We start from the raw sequence: 25,756 nt of genomic DNA on the forward strand, positions 1-25,756 counted from the left end.
GAGAGTGCATGTTGTGAGTAATGGACCAGCATTCTGTGTGTCGTGTCAAGCAAGATACAGTGTGGTTTACAGCTGCCTCACTGACAGCTGCCACCCATCATTCCTGTACCAGCATTGCCCGTGCTGGAGAAGGAGACCAACCAGTATGAGTTGTTTCTTGTTGGATCTTTAAAATAGGGTTTGGTAGTTTGATGTAGCAGATTTGAATAGAACTGGATACTGTTTCTGAGAAAGCCATGTTTGTCCCATTGTAGCAAAAGAGCATCTTTGTATATGTGCATGTGTACATGCATATACTGGTCAGTACTGTATTCCAGAGTTTTCACTACCTGGCAGGTGGTTTGCACATACCTCTCCTCCAAGTGCAGAATCCACTGTGTAAACAGAGGCCTTGCCCTGCCCTGGCTTAAAGGCCTGATGCACCTGCTGCTCCCTCCCTACTCCCCATAAAATGCCATCCCTTGGGTGCTGTTTCAGGGTAATGGATAATAATATTTTTGAGAAAGGGTCTTTCTACATAGTCCTGGCTGTCCTGGAACTTACTATGTAGATCAGGCTGGCTTCAAACTCACAGAGCTCTGCCTGCCTCTGCCTCCCAAGTGCTAGGATTAAAGGTGTGCACCACCACGCCTAGCTGACAGTGCCCTTTTAAAGAGCTTATATTTTCATCCTCTAGTATGTTTTTTGCTTCTAATAAGTGTAAGCATCCCAATAAAGCCAGAACTATCTTTACAATTTCTAAAAAAGGAGTTTGGAGTAACACCATAAGGAAAAGAAGTTTGGCATCTGGCACAAGGCACATTGGTTCTGAACTGTGTCTTTACTTATGGATGGTTAGAAATGGGATACGGAGATGGTAAGGTGGGTGAAAAGGAGCCAGATGCTTCTGCCACACCAGGAAGCCTCCTAGCTCCAACTGGAGCTGTGGGGCATCTGCTATGTTCTCTGTGGTGTTGTGTGCATTAGAGATGTAATGTGAAGTGACAGTCCTGGTCGAAATGAAGAGTGGCATTCTCTCATCCAGCCTCAGATGTTGACTGTCCTGCCATGTTTTCCCAAAGCCATTATAAAAGACCTTATCTATTCCTCAAAATTTTCCTTTAAAATGTCGTTGTTAGCCTATGAGAAGTTAAGATGGATCAATCCATTCTGCATCATTTTCTTTCTTCTCATGAACACTCACAGGTGATCTTTCCATCTGAAATTCAGAAACCCAGCTCTCTCCTGGGCTGTCTCAGGCATTGTGAATGTGACTTTTGAGTTCAATCTTACCCATTTTAATAAAAACAAAACTTGGAGTCATTCTCTACATATGCATGTATTTTCACAAAATTGTTTTCATAAGCCATATTTAGTTATCCATTAGGTGAAAGAGGATTTGATAGCAACTCAAATGCAGTGTGGAGGCAAACTCTTTTAGGAGCTGTTCTGTGGATTTTTTTTTCTTTTTCGAGACAGGGTTTCTCTGTGTAGCTTTGAAGCCTGTCCTGGGACTCGCTCTATAGACCAGGCTGGCCTCAAACTCACAGAGATCTGCCTGCCTCTACTTCCCAAGTGCTGGGATTAAAGGTATGCATCACCACCGCCCGGCTGATTTTTTTTTTTTTCATTTTTCTCTCCTAGCACTCTGTGGTTTCACATGTCTGTGCTTGTGTAAAATGACAGTTTTATTTATAAAGAATAATCTAGACTTATATAAATAAGAACTTAACACTAGTAGATAGCATTGTTTCTGAAAAATGCTGTTTCTTATTTAATATACACTCTCTTCATAGACTTTATTCAATCGTGCCTGGAAACATCACACATCATACTACTTATATTTTGGCATGCAAGAATTCGAAGGGTGCTAAGTGGAGTTGTGTGTTATGCAGGATGTGAGCTAGCTGTGAAGAATGGATTGTAGGAGGCGGGAGCTGAGATTAGATGGTCATTTTGGAGCTGACTGGAATTATCTAGACAGGGATGCGAGGGCGATTTGGTGTGGATTGCTGATGGTGGGGGGACAGTGGAAGGGTCCTGGGCTGAAATGTATTTTGGAAATAGAGTTGTTTGTATGGTCTGATCTTTGCATGTGGATATTGAGCCTAGATTTCTGCACAGAAAATAGAAACAGGTTGGGAAGAGGGAGGAATAAGGAGTCCTGTTTTCCCCGAGATGCTGGAAATCACCATTCAGACACCCCGGTGCAAGCTTGGAGGGCATTAGGTACAAGCTTGGAGTGAGCAGGGTGAGCAGGCATGGTGGGAAGGCATGTGGCGCAGGCTTGGAGGGAGGAGGTGAACGCTGGAGGTCTCCTGCACAGGGATTGTGTGGTGGGGTGGGCCCATTAGGAAGACTCTAGGGAAACACTAAGTAGATTGCCAGATTCCCAGTATTCAAGAGGCTGTCTGAGATGCCATGGCAGGACACCATGAAGCCGGGGAAGTCAGAGCAGAGATGGGGGGCGGGCGCTTTAGAAGAGCCATTCAAGATTGAAAGAGACCTCCACCTCAGGGCAATGTGGAGAAAGTGAATCTAAGTAGGCATTCGAGGAACATGGCTTTTGTAGCCCGAAGGTCCACAGCAGCCTTGACGGAGATCAGCTGGTATGCTGAGAAGAGGATGTTGACAAGAGAAAATGGAGGCAGCAAGAGCATCCTGGGTCTTCCGTGGGCTCTGCTCTGGAGAAAAGTCAAGAAGCAGAAACGAAGGAGAATAGGAAAGGCCCAGAAGCATCCTGTGGGCTGCTTCTGTGGCTTGCTGTAGGCTCTGCCTCTAAGAAAATCCAGGAAGCTAGGATCCAAAAGGGCAGAAAAGGCTTAGAAAGGTTTAAAAAAAAAAAAAGCTTCATTTTATTTTAGAGAGAGAGAGAGAGAGAGAGAGAGAGAGAGAGAGAGAGAGAGAGAGAGAACAGGAGACAAAGAGAAAGAGATAGGGGAGAGAGTGTTCATACCATGGTACACATGTAAAGGCCAAAGGGTGATTTTTGTGGAGTCAGTTTCCAGAGAGGTTGCTTTTTAGAATAAAAGATCCACAATCACATGACCTGTATTCTTTGGCAAAGAAAGAAAAAATGAGAGTGCTAGGAAAAGAGGCTATTGACAGACCCTCGTCTCTCAGGGAGCACAATGGATGGAAAACCCAGACAGACTGGGGCGGCGGAGTGTGAGGGAGGGCAAAGGACAGGCATAGACCAAGGGGAGATGGCAGATCTTACAGGAAGAAAAGGCTGCCTCGCAAACGCCTTTTAAAACAAACCAGTAAACGTCCATATTGTCTGGTTTGGGAATCTCCACAAACTGGCCCACCTGCTGTTAGTGGTATTATTCATGGTTAGGATGAACAATAATGAGAGAGAATAAAGCCAGTGCACCCTTGAACCCAAGTGACGCCGTTCCTCCTTTCACAAGCCAAGAGTACCAAAGGAGGAATCCTTCCAGAGGTCGGAAGCAAAACCTCCAGCTGTTCTCACGGCTACCTGATGAGCTCTGTGCTGCCCACCACGTGGAATGTGGGGAGGCCAGGCAAACATGGTATGCTGAATGTTAACATCAAGTAAAACAAATGCAAATGTCCTCTATAAAATATGAATTACATTGGACAGGAAAAGCCCAGCCCTTAAGTACAAATAATTTTTTGACAGTTGCCTGGTTAGTTGTTTTTTGTTTGTTTGTTTGTTTGTTTGTTTGTTTGTTTGTTTGTTTGTTTTTCCATGAATATATCTAGACCTTAGGTCATCTTGGTTTAAGACTCAGTCTACCCAGGCAGGAATCCTTTCATTGGTGGGCACCATGTACTTGCAATCAAATTTTATTTAGCATCTAGCAGAAGAAGGGATGGAAAGCAGTCTGAATAGACAGTGAAGCAGGAAAACAGAAATCAGTTGATCATTCACTAAAAAGGAAAATGCAATGATTGCCTCTCACCCCAAAAATCCTTCAACAGGCAGAGTCGCTGTTCAAGTGAATCCCCACTTGTTTGGGTTTTTTCCTTCTTCAAATATGGGTGTCGTATTAGCTCTCTTTAAAATGGGTTTTATTAGGATGTTTTTTAAGACAAAGAAGGTGTTACAAGAATGCAAAAACAGAACTCGTGTGGAGTGATGGGTATACCTGCCATCTTAGCATTTGGGAGGCTAAGGCAGGAAGATTGTGATTTCAAGGACAGCTTGGGCGGTATAGCAAGTTCCAGAACTGTCAAGACTCTGGCTCAAAGGGAAAAAAAAGAAAGGAAGGAAGGAAGGAAAGAAGGAAGGAAGGAAGGAAGGAAGGAAGGAAGGAAGGAAGGAAGGAAGGAAGGAAGGAAGGAAGGAAGGGGGAGGGAGGGAAGGAGGGAGGGAAGAAAGAAAGAAAGAAAGAAAGAAAGAAAGAAAGAAAGAAAGAAAGAAAGAAAGAAAGAAAGAAAGAAAGAAAGAAAGAAAGAAAAGGAAAAAGAGAAAAGGCAGGCAGACAGGCCAAACAAAAGCAGTCTGACCCATCAATCAATGCTTTTTCATCGCCATCTGATAGTTCCTAAGACGGCAAGTTCATCATAGTTCCATTACCAACAGAATTATACCCAGGGAGCAGGAGTTACAGTTCCCCCTACCCCAGTGAGAGCAGGTCAGTGAGGTCTCCACGGCTATTGTGCATTTGGTCAGGATATAGGTAGAGGGTGGCCCCGTGGACTGGACAAGGTGCCAGGAGGTAGACTTTCCGCAGTATTTAAGCAAATGACCTTAACCAAGTGTCCCTGACTTGTACAGTTTCCCCACCAGGGCTTATGTGTGAGTGTGTCCAGATAAACGCTGGAGTGGAGCTGGGATCCTAAGCAGCATGTTGAGTATTAGCTGCACCTGCCTGTATAATTTGTCTTCTGCTTTTGAGACAGGGTCTCTGTGTGTAGCCCAGGCTAGCCCCCAATCGCTGTGTAGTCCAGGCTGCCCTCAAACATGGGACTCTTCTGTTTCCTCCTCCTTGGTACAGAGATTACAGGCCCAGACCACTACATCAGGCTTAAACTACACTTTTTTGTTTGTTTGTTTTGTTTTTCGAGACAGGGTTTCTCTGTGTAGCTTTGCGCCTTTCCTGGAACTCGCTTTGGAGACCAGGCTGGCCTCGAACTCACAGAGGTCCACCTGCCTCTGCCTCCCGAGTGCTGGGATTAAAGACGAGCGCCGCCACCACCACCACCCAGTTTAAACTACACTTTTTAAAAAGAGAAGGGCCGGGTGGTGGTGGCGCACACCTTCAATCTCAGCACTCAGGAGGCAGAGCCAGATGGATCTCTGTGAGTTCGAGGCCAGCCTGGTCTACCGAGTCAGATCCAGAACTACACACAGAGAAACCCGGGCCCTGGGGCAGGGGGGGGGGGGGGGGCGTGGCGGCGCGGAGACTAAGAATCCAACCTAGGACCTCCCAAATGCTAGCTGGGCACTTTCCCAATGAGCCAATCCCAGGCCCTTTTGGGGGGGAGGGGAGAGGGGGAGGGAGCTTGTGATCAAGCAGTCTGAAGCCTTCTATGTTAGCCAGTGACAGCGAGTTCTTCCATGGGAGCCCAAACCACAGCTGTACTGGGATCCCCAGCCCCTTTATCACAGCCTCAAGTCTCCCAGCCCCAATTGGACATGGCTGCTTGTGCTCCTTGAAATACAGCTGAGGAAGGGGCCTCCCTCCCACAGTGCTCTTCCCCCGCAGCTCACAGCAGCATTCTGCCGTGTGCTGTGTACACTGAAAACGTCACAGAATATCTGCCCATCTATACTACGACAGAAGCCCCTGGATCGGCATCATTCGGGACAGTGAGTCTGCGGCGCCAGCGGACAGGCTGATTAGAACACCACCTAACAGTAGGGAAACATTCTTGTGCATACAGCAGTGGAAATCCATTTGGCAAGCAGCTAACCCATCCTTTCCTCTTTGAACTGGTGAAGCCGTGTGCCTGTTTTTAAAGAGACCGAAGAGGGGTAGGGGGTGTAGTTCCGTGGCAGAGCTTGCCTAGCACGCAGGAGTACCGCGTGGCAAAACCTCTGGACTGGGGGAGCGAAGGGTGAAAAACCCACTTTCCTCGGGGAACTGAGAGGCGGAAAGAGTTTTGTGTATGGCATGGAAAGGGGTTTCCCTCTCAGCTTTGGTCAGAGGTGAGGAATACATGGAAAACAGTCTGTGAGATACTCGTAGGGGCTGGCTGTTCCTGTGCTGGACGGGAGGGGGGGCGGGGGAGCCGTTGCCTTTACCGGAGCCACACCAGTGAGGGGCTATGGGCCTGGGCTGTTTCTATGCTGTCCAGGAGATTGAGCATGATCAGCGAGGAGCATCTTCTGCGTTCTCACTTGGAAAGAAGGAAGCAGTAGAGAGAGCAGGTTGTGGGGGGAGAATGGGGAGGATGAGGAGCATCACACCTGGTCCACTATGCTCAAACCCGCAGCCAGACCAAAGGCTTGCCATATGACTCAGAGTGAGACCATTAGCCCATTAGCCCTGTAATTTCTCAACAGTGCAGCAGAGGGGACCATGCCGGCTATTCCATGTGGCTGCGACAGGATTAAATACAGTGACACCTGGGAGGCAGCCAGCCCCCGAGAGGTACACCTTGAGGACGAGTGTCCTTGCTCCGTGAGAGAGAAGGGCTGGTGGAGTCAGGTGTACCAGGTCCTCCGATTCTAGCTCAGGCTGTGGCCCTCATCCTCATCCCCTGTCGTCAGCCCAGAGGTCCTGGTGGCCACGTCGATACCAGTTCTCTGTCAACCCTTCCTCCAATCCACAGGAACTAAGAGACCCCAGAGCCGTCCCACCCTGCCTTAGGCAGTGTTCACGAGCAGTCTCTTTTGTCCCGTGCCAAGAGCCCGGGTCCCCTAAACATAATTCACCTAAGGGAACTCACCTCCAAGTAGCACAGTGGAGACAAGCTAAGGAACTCCGACCTCTGACCTCTGTGCCATCTCTGAAGACACATTTCATGGGGAGGGTGCTTCTGCTACCCTGGCTGACGGGCTTCATCTCTGTCTCTGTCACCAGCTGCCCTGAGACTTCAGGTCCGCACCCCACCCACCACCCACCCACCCACCCACCCCCACCCGCTACATTATTTTCACAGTTTCGTTTTCCGTTTTTTCTTTTCTTTTCTTTTTTTTTGGTTTTTTGAGACAGGGTTTCTTTGTGTAGCTTTGCGCCTTTCCTGGAACTCACTTGGTAGCCCAGGCTGGCCTCGAACTCACAGAGATCCACCTGCCTCTGCCTCCCGAGTGCTGGGATTAAAGGCGTGTGCCACCACCGCCGGCCATTTTTTCTTAATTTCTTTGTTTGGGGAAGGGATTGTTTTATTTGAGATAGAGTCTCATACAGCCCAGGCTGGACTCAGACTCAATAGGTAGCCAAGGATGACCTTGAACTTCTGATTTCCTGTCTCCAGCTGCTGAGTTTGGGGATTATAGGTGGTGCCACCATGCAGATTATGGGATGCTGGGGCTCACACCCAGAAGCTCGTGCACACTAAGCAAGCACCCTACAAACCGAGCTCTGTACCAGCCCCTTCACTTGGATTTTTCACAAACCGACCCTGTCGGTCCTTTTTACCTATTCCTGCCCACCTTCATCCTGCTGTCTGGACCTGTGGCTCCATGGGGCTGCTTGGAACTAACTAGGCCTTGATGGGTCTGCTGGGAATTTGTTACTGTTGTTGCTTGAATTTATTTTAATTAAAATAAGTTCAATATTTTAACTAAAATACGGTTCCATGAGACGAAAACGCTTGTCCATGTTTTCACACAAGGTTTCACGAGGCCTAGCTCACTCATCCATGTGTCCAGTGAAAGGTGAGCGTCTCCTGAACGATGGCCTGCATAGGGGAGTTAACCCCAAGCACTTTACAGTTTGAGCAACAGGGTCTTTGTTAGTCAAGTTGTCAGCATTTAGAATTATTATTATTATTTTGTTTGTTTATTTGTTTTTCAAGACAGGGTTTCTCTTTGTAGTTTTGGTGCCTGTCCTGGATCTCACTCTGTAAACCAGGCTGGCCTCGAACTCACAGAGATCCACCTGGCTCTGCCTCCCAAGTGCTGGGATTAAAGGCGTGCGCCACCGCTGCTCGGCTAGAATTTTTGAAATAAAATATTTTATCTCTCCTAGGGTGTGTTCTCTAACTTTCTAAAAAGTTCTAGAAAAGTTCCTCCTAAAAGAGAATGAGACTCTGGAGGAGAGGCAAAGGGCTCTTGAGTTTGAGGCCAATCTGGATGCTATCACAAATTTTCTCTAAATTTGCACCTCTGGATTTTATTTTCCTCTTATTTCTGGGGTTTGAAGAAAGTGGCAAACACTTTATAGACCTGGGACAACCATATTGATTCCATAGAGAATAACAGAAACCATACTTTAAAATGAAAACAGTGCTGTGTGTTGAGGGTGAGACCTCAGGGACATCTAACTGACAGCCGCAACTGAAGAAGAGCGAGCAGAGATAAAGAATATGGGGACTGAAGAGAGCCCCGACACCCTGGTGTCATTTCTCTAGCCATCTGTGGAGCCTGTGGCATTTGGCCAGTGTGGAAGAAGTCTGTTTGGCCAGCACTGGGGAATAGTGCTGAGGTCCCATGGTCCCACCCTGGACAGTAGGAAGAAAGGTGAAGGAAGGGGTCACATGAGCCGAGCTTGCTTCTTCAAAGTCACGAAGTATCTGGGGGTACGGAGGTGAACGGGGCCATGCTTTCCTGTTTCAGATGTTGGGATGAGACAAGCATGGGAGGTTCACAGGTATTAGGAACACATGAAAAATGCCTTCTTCCTGTGATAAGGAGAAATCCCTGCCGCCTGAATTCTCTGCACTGGTGTGGACAGAGCAGAGGCCCAGAGGCAGAAAGTGGCTCCGTGTCACGGAGGCTGAGGGCATTCACCATATGTGGGAAGAGAGCAAGCACAGGCTAGTTGTGCCAGCTATAGGGCTAGGTTTCCTCCTTGGGCTGTGGAGAGCTTCACAGATGTTCTCATCAGAAGGAAGTGTCGGTTCTTTCTGGAGAAATGATTCTGGAATTCAACACACTTCCAGGTCTGCTGTGGAATGGGGTTCTGAGGGGTTGGCATGGGGCGAAGGGCATTTCTCCTACCAGAAAACTTCTCCTGGGCCTCTTAGGACTTATGTCGAATCTAAGGAAGGATGAACCATGTTCCCTTGGTAATTCAAAAGCAAGTTCTAGAAATGTCTCGTAGGACTGTTTGTGTGTGTGTGTGTGCATGTGCATGTCCCCATCCTTATCAAATGTTCACTTGCCAGTTTTAGCACAATGGTACCCTTGAACCACAATAAATACTTAAGAAAGGCGGTTGCTGGAGTCTCTGGACTCTTATAAATCCTACAATGAGCGGCCGTTTACTGTGACTCAGATGGACTGGTGTCCTACAACTATTAGAAACATTTGTGTAAGAACATGACAGCTGGGCATGGTTGTGCACACCTCTAATCCAAGCACTGAGAATGCAGAGGTAGGCGTATCTCTGTGAGTTTGAGGCTAGCCTGGTCTACATAGTGATTTCCAAGCCAACCATAAATATATAGCAAGACTTTGTCTTGAAAAGAAAAGAAAAGGAAAGAAAAGAAAAAAAGAAAAGAGATCAGGATATTTATGCATTTCCAGGAGCATCCTAGACTTAACATACCTACTACTAAGGGAATGAAGAACATTTTGGAAGCCGACTCCCATTTACCTTTCCTAAGTAACATGCCAGAATAAAAAATTTAAAAAATATAATAATCATAATAAAACTAGGAGTTGAACTATGTGACTCTTATCTAGAGAGCTTCTGCTTAGAGAGATGAATTTTAAGCGACAAACTAAGGCAACGATTTTTTAATTCCTGGAGAGGACGTCATTGAAATCTCAAGTTCTATGAAAAGACTTCTGGTATCCAGTTCACCTCTGGTTAGCATGTCTTGCAAGCTAGCTGCGGGGCTTAGCAGAGGAGAAGCCAAGCCCCAGGAGCCAGCACCTTGGTGCCCATCGCAGTCCTTGTCATCGCTAGCTTTATGTAACTGAGAGGAAATATTTTGAACTTTTCAGCCGTCTCTTTGGGGAATGGCAGAAGGAACAGTAAGTAGGCTATTCTTATGCCAAATTAAGCCTTAAATGAGTCAACACTTGTGGCTTGTGAGAAACGCACACCAGGGTTTCATGAGGCAGAATAATGGGGATGTTCCTAGGAGGATTCTTCAAGCACCGTGACTTTTTAAAAATTGCCGTTGGTTTTGCGTGGTGTTCTAGTTAGCTTCTCTGGCTGTGACCAAACACTGACCAAGAGCGGCTTGGGGAGGAAAGGAGTTATTTGGCTTCCAGGTTATAGTTCATCATCCGGGGAAGCCGGCTCTCTTATAAAACCCAAGACCACCTTCCCAGGGGTGGCACAGCCCACCATGGGCTTGGCCATCCCTCATCATTAATCAGAAAAATGGCTGACAGATCAGTGTGATTGAGGCAATTCCTCAGTTGAAGTTCCCTTTTTCTCAAATGACTAAAGTTAGTGTCAAGTTGGCAAGTACTAACTGGTACACATAGGAATGTTATCCATGAAGGTGTGGGTTTTTTTTTTTCCTTCACCTCTTAAAATAATTTTGTACTTTTATTATGCTATGGCATGTGGGTTAAACTAATGCAGTTTTCTGTGTGATATTCTCTCTACACAAAACAGTTTCCTTTTTAAATTTTTGTTTGCTTGTTTAGGACATATTTGTGTATGAAATAAAATCTAAAAGATGTGAGAATTCCCTCATGTGGCTCCTCCCAGTTCCCCACTGGTATGCAGGATGTGACCTGTCAGTCAACACAGTGGTCAACGCAGCACCAACTCTGAGTGTCTGAGGAGCAAGCCTCTTAACAGGCATTCTTTCCCCTCATGTTGGATCTAAACCAGGACTTTGAGCACAACACACTAAAAGTACTCTACCACTGAGCCACACCCTCAACTCATTTCTACCTCCTAGGACAACCTGTTATAAACTATAGATACAAATTGCAATTAATTTTCTTAGTATAAAATTTGTCTAGCCTGAATTACTAAGTGAATGTTTTTCAATAAAATTTGACACTGAAGTGTATTGTATAGAAGCTTTCTGAGGGCTGAGACGAAATGCCAGAGCACTTAGTTACGAAAATATAGAACGATGTTATCCGCCACACATTCGCTGTTGCTATTTTAAATATGTCAGCTGCAGCCTTCGTCACTCTGAGGGAAATCGTACATCAGACAGTTCCAGGGTGGACACTTGGAAGGCATGTGATCGTGAGGTCCCAGGCAGATGGCTACCTGTGGAGGACAGCCCCTCAACGTGGTGTCGTCATCGTCACCTAAAGTGATACTAAAGCGCTGCAGACTCCTGCTTCCCACCTGAGTGACCCATTCCATCTGTACCTGCCCTATGGTCTGTGTCGCTAGCTGTAAAACATGCCATCTCTCCTGAGACCGTTTCTGTTTCACGGCCTAGTCTGACATCTCTGCCCAAGAAAGAGTCCCTGCCACTCCCCATCTGCCACCCTTGCTTTCTTCTTGCCGCTGACACTGGACCCTCCTCCCCACGGGTCTTCTTATCCCTTCTTCAAAGTTTGACTCACCTGCCGGGTTTTTTTTTTTTTTAATTATTTTTTTTTTTCTGAAAAAACCAAGGCTTCCACTAATGTCTTTGCATGCCACACAGTTGTCCTTATTCACTCACTGATTTACCAAAGGTCGGTCTTAATGACTTTGACCACTGACAAGTACTTAATGCCAAATGATCAAAAGTCTAAGAAAACAGATTGCCTCCCCCCACCTCCCCTGCCATTTTAAATCCCTCCAATTAGCAAGGCTAGTCTTTCTTTTTTTTTGTTTTGTTTTGTTTTGTTTTGTTTTGTTTTGTTTTGTTTTGTTTTGTTTTGTTTTGTTTTGTTTTGTTTTGTTTTGTTTTTCGAGACAGGTTTCTCTGTGTAGCTTTGTGCCTTTCCTGGAACTCACTTGGTAGCCCAGGCTGGCCTCGAACTCACAGAGATCCGCCTGGCTCTGCCTCCCGAGTGCTGGGATTAAAGGCATGCTCCACCACCGCCCAGCAAGGCTAGTCTTTCTTAGGAAACATATTTATTTGGTGTAATATAAAGCATTTTGTTTGTATACTACCCCTTAATTTTTTCAGGTCAGTCTTCACTGTACCTCCATTGAGGCGTGAGGTAGCTGTCTTTGTTGGGATGTAGTAGTTGGCATATGTTATGCTCAGTTACTATCCTAAAGCTAAGTGTTTACTTATGCTCTGCTCTGTATCGTGCTTGGGACCAAGAGTTGACACAAGAAAGCATAAGCTTTCTGGAAATGCTTGACTCAGTGAAGAAGCGCAAGTTGTTAGAAACATATAAAGTGTAACCTACAGTAATGAACAGTAATAATAGTGTGATTCTGTAGTAACGGCCTTACCAGAGACTCCAGCTGTTAACAGGAACATGGCCTCAGAGCAAAAGCTTCATGACAGACAGCACCTGGTGGAAAGCATTGCCTCGCTAAGAAAATTTCACCAGCAGAGCAGTAAAGAAGTCTGGGCCATGAAGGAAAGAACCCACTTCCACTAAAGTCAGAGATGGGTTATAAAAGCAAAACAAGAATCAGAGATAGGATGTGAACTGCTGAGCCCACCTCAGTTTTGGTTTTTTGTTGTTTGTTTTTTGTTTGGTTGATTTTGGGGGTTGGGGGGAGGTTTTTTAGGGTTTGGTTTTTTTTTGTTTTTTTTTTGGTTTTTTGTTTGTTGTTTGTTTGTTTGGTTGGTTGGTTTTGTTTTTTGGTTTGGTTTGGTTTGGTTTGATTTGTGGTTTTTTGAGATAGGGTTTCTCTGTATAACAGCCCTGGCTGTCCTGGAGCTTGCTTTTTAGACCAGGTTGGCCTTGAACTCACAGAGCCACCTACCTCTGCCTCTGCTAGGATTGAAGGCATGTACCACCACACCCAGCCCCACCTGGATTTTTTTTTTTTAATTAAAAAGTGGCACGGGCACACCTATAGGTTTGAGATGTGGTCATTTGGGACAGAAAGGCAAAATAGGTTGAGAAAAAAAAACTATAGAGACCTGAAATCTCCAGGTCAAGACTTTGTTCCTCATCACAAGTCAAGACTGTGCCCAGCACAGCAGCTTCATCCTTTGGTCTTGGGAAAGAGTGATCTTTGATGAGAACTCAGCCTGAGCCCCGAGTCTAAGCACTTCTTCCACAGGGCTTCCATGGTATGTGACTGTCAATGTATTGCATACCATATGATTACTCAGTGTTTAAAGAAATGTTAGCAAGGCCAGGCATGGTGGCACATGTCTTTAATCCCAGTACTTGGGGAGGCAGAGACAGGAAAATCTCTGTGAGTTCAAGGCCAGCCTGGTCTACAAAGCAAGTTCCAGTATAGCCAGGAATACCTAAGAGACTCTGTCTCAAAAAAAAAAATTATTAGTGAAAAATACACGTTTCGACTCTGTAGAACCAACCTTGTGGCCTTAATCAAGTGAGAACATTTTGGCTAACATAGTCATAGAAAAAAATGACAATTGATACTTGAGTTTTTTGTCTTTATCACATGTCATCAACCTACAAAGTACCTCTTAGGGGACTAGAATAAGTCACTTCATTTGAGAACATACCTGAAGGCTCCCCATCTGTCCTCCCCAAGCCTACACTCCTTACCTAGGCTCCTAAACATCATCTAAATGACCTGTTGCCTCACACACAATGCTGGAGATGGAAGCAGGGCCCCCGAGCATATTTAGAGGGCACTCTACCACTGAGCTACACCCCCAACCCCCACGGTATTTATTGTTTAAAACTTCTTATATTTTTTTCAATGTTCCTAAATAGTGGATCTTTATTATTCTTATTAAACTACATTTATATTAACTACCAAAGAAACTAAAATGGCGCTTACCTGGCATTCATAAGTGCCCGGGAGAACCAAGCCAGTAAAATTTATCATCAGTGTTTCATATTTCTTCACTAAACCTTATACTTGCTGGGGTATACTGTATGGCAGAGCGCTCTCCTAGAGTGTGTGACGTGTGCCCAAGCCTCAACACAGAAAAGAAAATAAAGTAATAAGTGGCACGTTACATCATATGTAGGTTTCTGTGAGTGGAGATGAATGTATTTCAGTGAATACCACCCGTGTTTTCTGGGTGGTCATTCAGTTCCATTTTTCAAGAGGATGATGGAATATGTGCCGGATGCTGTAAACCCTGGAAGCACATGCAGAGTTTGAATAATCCCCATAATCCCAGCACACTGTGACAGAGACTGAGCCTCTGTGGTGCATTCACTGTCGCTGCCCCAGGGAAAGGCGAGGCTGGCTCTTTGGCAAAAGAAAAACTCCTGGGGGCATGGGGGGCGCAGGGAAGGGGAATCAGAAATGACAAAGTCAGGGGAGGAGGGGCAGCCAGCACACCTGCTAAGGGACACTTCCGAGGGGAACCTTCTCAGACCCTCTGTCCCAGAAGGAATCCCATGGGAGGTCTAGCCCTGCAGGATGGCCTAAGAATGCCGAGGAGTGTCTGTAGTTATAGCTCCCCTGAAGCGAATTTTCGTATTGTTCAACAGGAGACTCGCTGAGTGGGGAATCCTGCTGTGTGGACACAGTGCGATTATTATAGTAGGGATTTAAACAGAAAAGGTAGGAAAGTGTTACAAGAAATTCAGGGAATGTGTGTGTGCTTCCACTAAAAGGTTTCTTTAAATTGACCCTGTTGACGTTGAGAGCATATTTGAAATGTAGCCGTCATCTCTCACCCAAATAATTGCTCACCCTTACCTGTTTGCTTATCTCCGAATCCCAGGAGACGAGGGCTTCACAGGGTTTCTCTGCTGGCAACTTCTCCATGGCCATCGGTTTGCCCCAGCACTGTCCTCTTGCTGTGGGCCACACTTAGCTTCTACAATGCATTTGACCAGGCCTCTCCAGACATCCTTCTGCCGGGGCCTAGCCTTAAACCTGAGCACTCTGCTGGATTTCAGCGTGGACTCCCCAATGTACTTTACAGATGAGCAAGGAGTGAGAGCAGGAGTGTGTGAACCTGGGTGGGATCACCCAGCTGTGTTGGCCTTGCAAGTGTAGTCTGAGCTAGAGACAGTCATCTGGTCTACCATCCGGGTCTCTTGCTATCATCATCCTTACTATGTGATCCAGATCTCATCTGAATCCATTAGATTGGACCATAGAAAACTGCCACTATTTAATTATTTTTAGCTATGTTGTGACAGTTTCATATGACTTGACCTTATAGACTGCAGGCCTGTCACATGTCAGTCTTTTGTCATTGTCCCTATGTCCCTTGATTCTAGAATATGACCTTGCCATGAGTGACAGGTCAAGGGACCATTGGGTAAGAGCTACTCTGGGTAAGGGCTTTTCCTTCTTATACCTCATCCCTGACCCGCCTTCCTGCTTCTTCAGAGCATCCAGTCACTCTCCTTCATCCTCATTCCCAAGCTTGTCCCTGCCGGAGTTTTATTATAGTCTACCTGTGAGGTGAGATGGGAAAATCTGCCCAGCGCCATATTGACTGCATAGACTCACCCTCCATTGCCAGCCAAGGTATGCCCTCACCGAGTCCTGCATGCCACATCTTCATTCCCCACCCCCTAATTACGATTTTGGTGCTAAGCACATATTCATTTATCTACAATTGTGACAACTAGAACTTTTCGGGTCTGTCCAAGGGACTTTGGATAAAATGACCCTGACAGATCTTCAGTGTGTGCTGGGACTTTCAGTAGACAAGGTGGTACCCTGGGGACCAGTCTCTGAAGTCATCCCCATAATTACTTTGCTCTTGCATCTTGAGTCTCTTTTAAATAGATAGATAGATGGATAGATAGATAGATAGATAGATAGATAGATAGATAGATAGATAGATAGATATAAAAATATACCCCCAAACTAATAATACTTGTAATTAAAATTGTACCTGAGGTAATTTTGGTAGCTGGAACAGGGGCTTGCCAACATCAGTCAGGAGTACAGGCTTCACAGTTCATCCCATCTCAGAAAACCTGGTCACTGTAATCTCTTGACTCAGTATTCTCATCTATAAAATGGAAATTCTAAAAATGCCTCTCACATGAAGCTTTTTGGGGATCAAATACAGTAATGTGTCTGAAGTACATGGCTGTGCCTGGTACAGGGTAGACATTCAGTGTGTGTCAGGTCTCTGTTAGCCAATATTGATGTACAATATTGATGCTGTGTATTGATTACAATATTGATGTGTTTATATACCTTTCAAGATGTTGTGAACGGCTAAGCTTTGAACACCTTATTAGTTTTGCTTTCAAATGTGCTCTATCAGGAATGTGCAGAGAGCCTACCTGCTTCCTGGGGGCTTGTGGGCCTTCTCTCGCTAGAGAATTGAGAATGCTTTTATATCCCACTAGATTTTCTAAAGCAAGAAGTGTGGGCTGCCATGAAGACTGGACAGCAGCCTGTAATTCCTGCATCAAATACCTCCACCAAGAGGTGGCTAGAAACCACACACAGGTACCCAGTGTGACCCATACTTCTTGGCACAGCCTGAGAGTAAGGTTTTCTCTGAATACATGTCAGTCTATGATGTTTCAGGGGACCTCTCTACCTTCTGTGGCCTTTCAAGGCTTGGGATGGCATAAAAGTAGTCAAAATGTTCTACATGGCAGAAAACAGTTCAGTCTGAAATAAATTATATAGTTTCAATAAGAATATAAAGAACAACACAGTTGACTCCTCAGATTTTGTGTGCTTTAGTGATGCTGGTGGCGTGGCCTGATATTGACAGGAAGGGTGGGTACTCACATAGCACTGTATCCGGAGACCTGTCCTGAGTTGTAGACTTACAGCAATCCTCACATGAGAAACCAATGCAGAGGCGGCTGCTGACTACCCCAGGTCATGGAGCTGGGTAGGAGGAGGTTGTCCAGAATTTGAGCCCAGGCAGTCTGACCCCAGAACTTGCCTGGCACACTGCGATGTGGCCTCCCTGGGTCCCTGTGGCACCCTAGCCAAATGGAAGTTTGTTCAACTCACACCACTATCCCTTAGTTTGCTTTTATTTTCAGAGTTTAGGTTGGTGGGAATTCCTGACTTCTTGTGGTCACCTAGTCTACGAATGCGGTCCTCCATCTCACCTCGGGAGCAGGGTGGGTGAGGGTGGGCGGGGCTCCCCTAGCCTTACCCTCTTTCACATCTGTCCCTTCTGAAACACAGAGCTCCCTGCAGCTGGCAGGCCCAGCAGCCATGCCTCAGTGGAGCCCAGATGACGCCCCCTTGACCAGCTGTGGCTGTTGATTCCAATTTACTCAAACAAGACAAATCTTGAAAGAATCACTGTGCGGCATTTCCCAACCTTTAATCAGAGATTCTAGGGGGATCTGATTAGAATCCTTTATTCTGGGCATTGATAACCCCCCCCCAAAGAAATTCAATTTGCAGGATGGAGGGAGGGAAGAAACAGAAGGGCCGGCCCAACGAGTTAGACCTCAAGGCCCATGCCTTGCCTGTGCACATACACGCTTCCATTTATGAGGCTATTTTTAGACTACAGGTTTGAGTCGTCACTGAGTGGGTAGTACTTACTATTCTAAAGCCTTACATGGGTTACCTAGGGTCACACACATATGTGAACATACACACGCCCCTGTGAAGCGGCCCGTGACAGTCCCTGTAAAACAGATGAGAAAGAGCAGGCAGACTGCCTGCCTTCATGTCATAGAGTTGGTGCCAGTGAGGCTGGCACCAAGGCCTATCTCTTGGCTATGATATCAAAGGCTATGAACACAGTCTCTCCCTGTGTCACGCTGGAAGTGAAGAGCAGTGAAGGAAACCATAGTCATGCGTCACTTAAGGGGAGACATCCTTCAGAGGCATCATGCATTGCTAAACTGTTTTCTGGGTGTGCCAGCATCACGGAATGAGCTTACAAAAACTGAGATGGTGAAGGCCAGCCACCAAGGTGAACTCTGTGTGAAAAAAAGGAACCAATGGCATCACCAACGACTGTCCAAAGTGGCGCATACCTCTCTGCACTGTGGCTGGCAGCGCACTTGCTTGTCTGTAACAGCACCACCATGAACACAAGCAGCACATTGTGTTAGGTGGCTTGGTTGCTTCTAGGACATTATTCAGGTCCATTGTAATCATTTGTTTGATGGTTTGTCTTGGTTTGGTTTTGGGTTTTTAAGACAGGGTTTCTCTGTATCTTTGGCTGCCCTAGAACTCACTGTGTAGACCAGGCTGGCCTCAAACTCACAGATCCTCCTGTCTCTGCCTCTTGAGTGCTGGGACTAAAGGTGTGTGCCACCACACCCAGCTTTGTTTTTGAGACAGGATCTCACGTAGCCCAGGCAGGCCTCAAACTCACTGTGCAGCCAAAGAGGACCTTGAACTTTTGGTCTTTCTGCCTCCATCTCCCAAGTGCTAGGATTACAGATGTGTGCTGCTGCATCTAATTCATGCTTTGCTGAGGATCAAACCCAGGGCTTTGGGCAAACTAGGTCAACACTCTGCCAGCTCTGCTCTACCCCCAGCACTCCATGTTAACCCCATGGGGCCACCATCATATGCATGGTCACTGTTGACTCAGCTCTACCCCCAGCACTCCATGGTAACCCCATGGGGCCACCATCATATGCATGGTCACTGTTGACTCAGTTGTCTTTATGCTGAACATAACTTTACCATATACAAGAAAGGTACATCAGAACTCAAAAAAAAAAAAAATCCTTGGAATCATTCAGCCTAGGGACATGTCTGGAAGTCAGAAAAGGACACTGGATCCTCTGGAACTGGAGTTATGGGTGGTTGTGAAGCCACCATGTGGATTCTGGGGATCCAATCTGGGTCCTCTTCAATCACTGAGCATCCTCTCCAGACCTTCACAGTTTTTTTAAGAACTGAAAAATGTATGAAATGCCACAGGAAGATGGGCACTCAAGGTCTGATGGGAAGGGCATTGGTGCCAGAGGGAAGTCCATAATAGTGTAGAAAGCTCTGCTGTGTGTTGGTCAGCTTAGTGGCCTCTCGGCCTCTGAGATGCCTACTGATCTGACCAAGACAATCCCCAGACAGAGGTCCTTTATAATTTGTTCATTCATCAAGTGTCATCAGTGTTATCTCCCACAGTCAGCAGCCTGATCCTTCTGTGGTTTCTCCAGCTTCTTTTGAGGTGGATTCTACATGAAATATAGACTATTTTTGTAGATAACAGCTAAATTCTCATTAGATAATTCAAAAAAGAAATCTGTGCTCTATAAAAGAAACTTTATAAAGAGCAGGTAAATGAAAAGAGAGTTGAAACTTCTGAGAGCATAACACCAGTATGTATAACTGGAGGTGACCATCATCCTAAAGATTTGAAACCAAGAAAGCCTGCAAGGTTCTCTTCTTCCTTGACCTTAGTCATACTTGAAAACTTGCTTCTGTTCATGCCAAGATTTGTTACAGATAGTGGGCAATGTGTCCCTTTCCTGCTGTCAGATTTCCCTGCCCTTCATACTGTGAGGCACTGTGCATACCAGATCATCCCCCAGCATTTTCTCTCCAACAGTAAAAATGCAAAGAGTACGTTGATGGAAGGCAAGCAGTTATAAACAATCATCGCAACAGAAGCAGCTTCCTGGGGTGCCAGATCTCTACCTTCCTAACCGTTTATCATCATGCCTAAAACTCCCCTTCTTAGATCCCTCCCCCAGAGACTGTAAATATGTGGTGTGTGCATTATAATCCAGGACTACGCATCGCTTGTTATCTTAATTAGGGTTTCTGTTGCTGTGGTAAAAACACCATGACCAAAAGCAACTTGGGGAGGGAAGGGTTTGTTTGGCTTATATATGCCAGGTCACAGAACACTGAAGGAAGCCGAGGCAGGAACTGAAGCAGAAATGCTGCTGACTGACTCGGTTCCCCTGGCTTGCTCATTTTGCTTTCTTAAGTACCCAAGGACCACCTACCCAGGGACATATCACTCACGGTGTGCTGGGCCCTTCCACATCAGTCATTAATTGGGAAAATGCCCTACACACTTGTCTACTGGCAGTCTGGTGGGGGCATTTTCTCAGCTGAGGTTCCCTCTTCCCAGATGACCCTCACTTGTGACAAGTTGACAAAAAAAAAACAAAAAATAGCTAGCACACACGTGTATGGTGACACTGATGGATGAAGCCAGTCAAAGTAATTCTTGTGATGACCTGCTGTGAGGTTGAAGGACAGACTTTGTTACAAACATGGGGCTTGCTGACAGGCACCTGGGTGGCAGGGTGAGATATTGGTGAAATTATTAAAGCCCCTCCACATAGTTAAAAGGGAGGTTTATTTTGTGGGGTAACTCACAAATAAAGGGATAGTTTACAGAGTCTGGGAAAGGTGTGGAGCAGGTGTTCTCTGGAGAACTCTGCTCAATCTACCTCCAGCGTCCAGGGTCCAGGATCCAAGAGAGCCGGCCCATCTGGATCTGGGTCTTCAGGGTCCTCTCTTGGCCCTGCCTCGTAGGCGTGACAGTTACCGAAGCCTCAATGGGGGTTGGAACTTCCAGGTCAAAGCTGAAATGGCTACCTACTACAGTGAGAATTCACAGGGCAGCCTGAAGAGTGACAATACCCTGATGTAATGGCCTGGTATTCCTGTTTCTGGTGTTTTCAGTTCCAAGAGATTCTTCACTGTCCTGCTGTGTTAGCTCTGGGAGCCATCCTTAGAGGACAGCCAGGCTGCAAACAGATGAGAACAAAATTGTAGAAGTTACTAGATCGTTCATACAGTTGAGGTAGATTTCCTGAATGCCTCGTGCTGGTGGCCATCTGGGCTCTCGGCTGTCGCAGCAACCAAGATCTAGTCCCTTCCTTGAAGAACACACTTTTTTTTTTTCAACCAAATAGTGGAAGTCAGCCATTTTCCCTTGAGCACTTGGGATCCCATAGATCCCGTTCATTCCCTTGCATCATGCTATACAAAATGAAGCAACGCCATCGCTAATAAATACGGGGATGGAAAATAACAACCCCGCTTGGTTTTTCCACTCACCTGAAAAGATCCTTTAACAGTGTCATTGCCACTGGACTTGGATCAAGCAGTGGCACCACTGGCTTTTATACACACTGCTTCTGTCACTGGCTCACTGGGGGCTTGTGCCAGATTCCTCAGCTGTCACACAAAAATATCCATCAGTCCTTCTTATATCTTTTTATTTCTTAACCTCTTTTTTGTGTGCTGTGACCTGAAATGATTCCATAGGGGCTTGAAACTAGGCTCTGAAAGAAAAGCTGTTCCCACGCAGTCACACCCATGCGCCCTTGCACAGGAATTCATCCTGTGTGCTGGACTTCCAGGCTCCATTCCTAACACATAGCCTTCCTTTAGAGCAATAGCTGGCATTTTAAAAATGATTTATTATGCATTGGTGTTCTGCCTGCATGTATGCATGAGTGAGGATGTTGAATCCCCTGGAGCTAGAGTTAGCAGACAGTTGTGAGCCACCATGTTGTTACTGGGAATCGAACCTGGGTCCTCTGGAAGAGCAGCCAGTGCTCTTAACCGCTGAGCCGTCTCTTCAGCTCCAATATCTGGGTTTTTTTTTTTTAATTAAGGATTTTTTTTATTCATTTTACATACCAACCACAGGTCCCCCTCTCTTCCCTCCTCCCACAAATATCTGGTATTTTGATTATCCCTCTTTTTTTTTTATTTTCAAAGACAGATTTCTGTTTAATTTAAAGCATGACAATTCTGGGCCTTAAATAGTTTGTCTTCAAAAAATAAATGTGTATAGTTTTGTAGTGAGAACCCCTTAGGTGCTTTAAATTAAAAACACTGGAGTCGTAAGTGGAACAGTCAGTCTTTGTGGAACCTGCCATGGTGAGATGAACCCAAGACTGGGGAGAATCAAGTCAGCTTAGGACCAACCTCGGCCTCCCACAGCCTGCCTTTGAGTCGTAGTCATTGTCGTCCCCCCCACCGCCGCCATATGTGAGCTTGTGACTACCAGTGCCAAAAAGCTACAGTGAGTAATGATTGAACCCTGGCTTAATAAGCATCCAAAAAATTAAATGTGAATTATTATTTTCACTGTTTTTTGCCAACTTCAAATACTAGACCAGAAAGGGACAAGAATTATATTGGAAATTAGCCACAAACAGAGAGGGCTTTGAGGCACACACTTCTGGCAGTTCCATTCCTAGAAATCAATTTTAAGGCCTGGCCTACGTCACACTAAGGTATAAAATGAGTGACAAAATATTATGTAACCTGTTATTCTATCAGATGTATTTTTGATTTTTTTTTTTTTTTTTTGGTTTTTCGAGACGGAGTTTCTCTGTGTAGCTTTGCACCTTTCCTGGAAAACTCACTTGGTAGCCCAGGCTGGCCTCGAACTCACAAAGATCCACTTGCCTCTGCCTCCCAAGTGCTGGGATTAAAGGCGTGCATCACCACCGCCCCGCTTGATAAGAGCTTTTAATTAAAAGATATTCTATAAGAAAAAAAATGTCATCCAGCAAATGAGGGGAGTTATGACAAAAACATGTAGATGTTTTATGAACAGTTTGAAATTAAGACTGTAAGTGTAAGAAGTGTATGCTTCCTTTTTTTCCTTTCATACTTTAACTCTTCTGTGCATCTTTCAATATGCAGCAAGTGTGGTAACTACCAATGTAGCATTCCTCAGATTATAAGTAAAAAATTAATCAGAAGGATGACAAGTTATTAATTTGTAAGTCTGAAGGACTCTTAATGGTTTTGGGGGGTTATTTAAGCCTAGAAGAATAAACTTGGGTTGAGAAAGCCTCAGTGTACACCTTTAGCAACGTGGGATTTCTGCATCTTATAATAGATGTGTAGATTTAATTGTGTTTGATTTCTCCTCCCATACACCCACACTCTGAAAAAATCTATTATTAAAACAGTGCTACATCAAGAATAGAGGAAATATAGCATTTTATAGAAAATTAAATACCATATTGCTTTAAAAAAAAAACAGTTGTAGACATTTCCTTGGCTAATTGCATAATTGTTTTCTAAAAAGTCATTTGGTATGAGCTACAAATTAGCAAGCTACTGAAATCTCTGAAGGCGCCACCCCTTTGCTTTCATGCAGAGTGTAAGCTGCACCATGCATCTGGTGAGCGCTAAATGGTGCTCCACCTTACAACAGAGAGAAGAAGCTGTACATCTCTCAGGAGTCACCCACCCCACTGGCGAGGCTGCCTCTTCTGCCACTTTTCAGGAAAACTTAAGAGGCAGCTCTTCCGGGGAGGCCAGGGTTACAGTGGATTTCAAGAGCAAGTTTGTGTCCGTCAAGATTGTGGTGAAGAGTGTATCTCAGGAAATCTGTTCTAGAACATTCACAGAGGAGCTATCCATGAGGAGGGGAAAAAAAGAAACAGAAACGTCTAAAATGCCTGGTAACGGGACCATGGCCACATGATCTGTGGAAGGTTCAGCCACCCATAAAAATGGATGAGCTGTCTGTCATAGTGGCAGTCTGGAGAATCTTCATGTCTTTTTCCTTTCCTTTACATAGCCCGGACTGACCTCAAACTCAAGATTCCCCTGCCTCTATCTCTTAAGTACTGGGATTTACAGGCATGAGCCACTATGCCTAGCTGGACTAAGGTTCTATCATTATTATTATTATTATTATTATTATTATTATTATTATTATTATTTCTATTTTTGTGGTTACAATATAATTACATCATTTCTCTCCCCTCTTTTCCTAATCCTCCCATAGGATTTTCCACATCCTCCCACAGACCTCTCCTCACTCTTTCAGATGTGTGGCCTCTTTTTTTCGTTAATTGTTACATACATTCATATTCCTAAATGCATAATCCAAGCTGCTCCGTCTATAGAATTTTACTTATATGTATGTTTTCAGGGCTGACGATTTGGTATTGGAAAAGCTGTTGGTGTGCTCTTCTCTGGGGAGGAATACTTCTTCTCTTGGCATTCCTGAGTTGCCTGTAGTTCTTTGTGTAGGGTTGAAGCCTCATAGGCTTTCCTCCATCCGTTTTAGCATATTTATTATTGTCCTTGTTCAGTTCATGTTTAGGCAGTCCTGTTGGTGGTATGTATGGGTGTAGCTTCTGATATTCCTAGAAGACACAATCTAACAGCAAGCTCCCTGCATGGATAGAAAAGATCGTACTGAGTGAGGTAATCCAGACACAGAAAGACAAATGTCACAGGTTCTCTCCCATCTGAGTTTCCTAGCTGCAATTCTTCATATGTGAGTCTATAATCTGGAGTAACTGCAGAAGCCAGGGGCTATTGCTGGAGGGGGCGGTGCAATAGAAGGGGCGGAAAGTCGGGTGCAGGTGATCTGATCAGGAAAATGGGAACGGGGACTCTAGTGAGGGAGGGGGAGAGACATAAATATGGGGGAAGGGTAAAATAACAGAAGGGATATCTGAAAAAAGTCATAAGGAGCCTTGAATCCCAATACTCAGAAGGCAGAGGTGGGCAGATCTCTGAGTTTGAGGCCATCCTGGTCTACAGAGTTCCAGAACAGCCAGAGCTACACAGAGAGACCCTGTCTCAAACAAACAAAAGTCATAAGGACTCGTACTATTAGCTATCTACCTAAAAATATCAGTAAGACACATAAGCCAGTGTGTAAATATAAATACATAATTAAGAAATTTTTGAGCCAGGTGATGGTGGTGCATGCCTTTAATCCCAGCACTCGGGAGGCAGAGCCAGGTGGATCTCTGTGAGTTCGAGGCCAGCCTGGTCTACAAAGCGAGATCCAGGAAAGGCGCAAAGCTACACAGAGAAACCCTGTCTTGGAAAAAAAAAGAAAGAAAAAGAAAGAAACCAGAATTTTCTTCCTTTTTCTCGTGTGTTTCTTTTATTTCTCTTATCTTTATTTTTTAATTTTGTCCTGCATTGGGGACCAGAGCTTTGTGCATGCCAGACAAGCGCTGCACTGAGCTGTCCTCTAGGCTTTTTTCCAAGTTTGCCATGTGCATGTTTGTGGAGTCTTAAAGGAAATTTTGAATTTTGCAGGAAATGTTGAACGGGCTATGTGAGCACAACATGCAATATGGATAATAAGGAGAATCCTGGATAGCACTTGAGGCTGGAAAGATGGCTCGTTTGGGAAGGTGTTTGCTGCACAAATATAAGGACCTGAGTTCAGCATCCCAGGACCCATGTAGTAAACTGGGTGCTGTGGAATGTGTCTGTAATCCCAGTGCTGGGGGGCGGGGGGACTTGCTAGCCAGCTGGTCTAACCTAATCAGCAAGCTCCAGGATCTTTGGAAAGACACTGTTTCAAAAAATAAAGGGAAGAACAATTGAACAGGACACTTGACTTCTACCTCTGCCCCCTACACACACACACACACACACACACACACACACACACACACACACACACACACACATTCACTTATGTACACATGTGCCCATGTACTCCCCACACACCAAAAAATACATAAACATGCACACACAAAAAGTGAATTTGAGGTTTGTATTTATTGTAATGGGTTGGCAGTGCTTTAAGAATTGCTTTTGGGGGGGTGGAGAGATGGCTCAGCAGGTAAGAGCACTGGCTGTTCTTCCAAAGGACTCAGGTTCAATTCCCAACACCCACATGGCAGCTCACAACTGTCCTGTAACTCCAGTTCCAGGGGATCCAACACACTCACACAGGTACATATGCAGGCAAAACATCAGTGCACATAAAATAAAAATAAATAATTTAAAAAAAAGAATAAGTATCACTGTTAATAAGGGAAATACCTCTCTGTAAGACAGACTCTGACATGCAAGAGGCATGCTAGAAAATCACCCAAGCCAGTTGT

The 25,756-nt window shown here is 45.3% G+C and overlaps 1 protein-coding gene across 2 annotated transcripts in view; it reads left to right on the plus strand.

Annotated features, from left to right (window-relative positions):
* The window catches only part of Gnal (G protein subunit alpha L), a 131,351-nt gene that overhangs the window by 38,410 nt on the left and 67,185 nt on the right, over positions 1-25,756 (plus strand). The gene's annotated exons all lie outside the window — the stretch shown is intronic.

This window comes from Peromyscus maniculatus, chromosome 19 (genome assembly GCF_049852395.1).
Source record: "Peromyscus maniculatus bairdii isolate BWxNUB_F1_BW_parent chromosome 19, HU_Pman_BW_mat_3.1, whole genome shotgun sequence".
Taxonomy (NCBI): Eukaryota; Metazoa; Chordata; class Mammalia; order Rodentia; family Cricetidae; genus Peromyscus; species Peromyscus maniculatus.